This window comes from Halyomorpha halys, unplaced genomic scaffold, assembly GCF_000696795.3.
Source record: "Halyomorpha halys isolate HHAL.00 unplaced genomic scaffold, Hhal_1.1 Scaffold126.1, whole genome shotgun sequence".
Lineage (NCBI taxonomy): Eukaryota > Metazoa > Arthropoda > Insecta > Hemiptera > Pentatomidae > Halyomorpha > Halyomorpha halys.
Window position 1 is genome coordinate 1,184,719 of NW_027112074.1, and position 1,258 is coordinate 1,185,976.

The 1,258-nt window shown below is 28.9% G+C and overlaps 1 protein-coding gene across 1 annotated transcript in view; it reads right to left on the minus strand.

The window, feature by feature from the left end:
- LOC106678164 (guanylate cyclase 32E) overlaps nt 1-844 on the minus strand; it is a 219,205-nt gene extending 218,361 nt beyond the window's left edge. Inside the window, exon 1 of the mRNA XM_067050027.1 lies at nt 807-844. The gene's annotated coding sequence lies outside the window, so the exon portion shown is untranslated. The remainder of the gene's footprint in view (nt 1-806) is intronic.
- Nucleotides 845-1,258: the final 414 nt, after the last annotated feature.

A 1,258-nucleotide genomic window follows, 5' to 3' on the forward strand; every position in this document is an offset into this window, starting at 1 on the left:
TAATACAATATTTTTTTTTATTACTAATCATTAAAAACTATACAATTGTTTGTATCAAAGTTTTTGTGTAAAGAATAACTATTTTAACTTCTAGAACCTTAATTTTCACTGGCGGGCTTAAAAAAAGGAAATTTCAAACAAAATCTAAAAGATATAATCAGAATAAAAAATATAGGAACTGAGCAGTTTAATAAACAAATAAATTTATACTCACGTTACTCCTACCTCATAAGCTCGTAAGACACAATTAACAGCACTAATAATAGAGAGAAATTTTTTATTCAGCCATGCTGCCTAATTACGGGAGAGGGAGTGAGAGTGAGTGTGTGAGTGAGAGAGGGTGGGAGAGGGAGAGGGGGAGGGGGGGAGAGAGAGAGAGAGAGAGAGAGAGAGAGAGAGAGAGAGAGAGAGAGAGAGAGAGAGAGAACAGTACTAAAGTAAGAAGTACTATTTATTGATATTTATTAAACAACGTTCGTACAAGATTGTTTTGTTCATGATCACTAATAAGAATTTATTAATTTCATCATTCTAAGCTGAATTCATTTGTATCATAGTATACAAAAAATTATTTTTTAAGAAAATAATTCAAACTTATTCTTACAGCCATGTGAATGATAAACCACGGAAAAACAAAAAATCAATGACCAATAAATTAAAAAAAATATTCTAACAGAAAGCACCGCTACCTCTTCAATCCAAACCTAACAGCTCTTAAGGATTTAAGATAGGGTCTCAATATACAAACTATTATAAATAATAATAAATAAATGAAATGCAAAAATAATTAACTAAAAAGCACTTACCGAATCTAGGAGATCGTTGGTTGGAATATCAGCCCAACCTGAAAAAGAATAAATATATTAAATATATTTTATAATAAATATTTTTTTACATTAATAAATTAAAATGATAATTAGAGATGATACAACTCTTCCAAAATTTCCCCCCTCCCCTGTACTAAAAGAGACTTTTTTTATTTAATAGAATTGTGGAAAGCTATAAGTATAAGGGTAAATTTCATTTAGTGATACTAACATGGATTAAAATTTTTAAAAATAAAGTTGTATTTGAAAAATAAAAGTTAGTAGGATATTACAGTTTTTATCAAAGCAACTGACTTATTGATTTATTTAAGGGAAGATTCTAATGCTATCATAGTTTTCTAAACGAACTTCACATGGGTGTGCCCAGCGAGGGGGGGGATGAAAAGAAAATATTAATTTAATACAAATTTCATTTTTTTCAACCAAGTAAT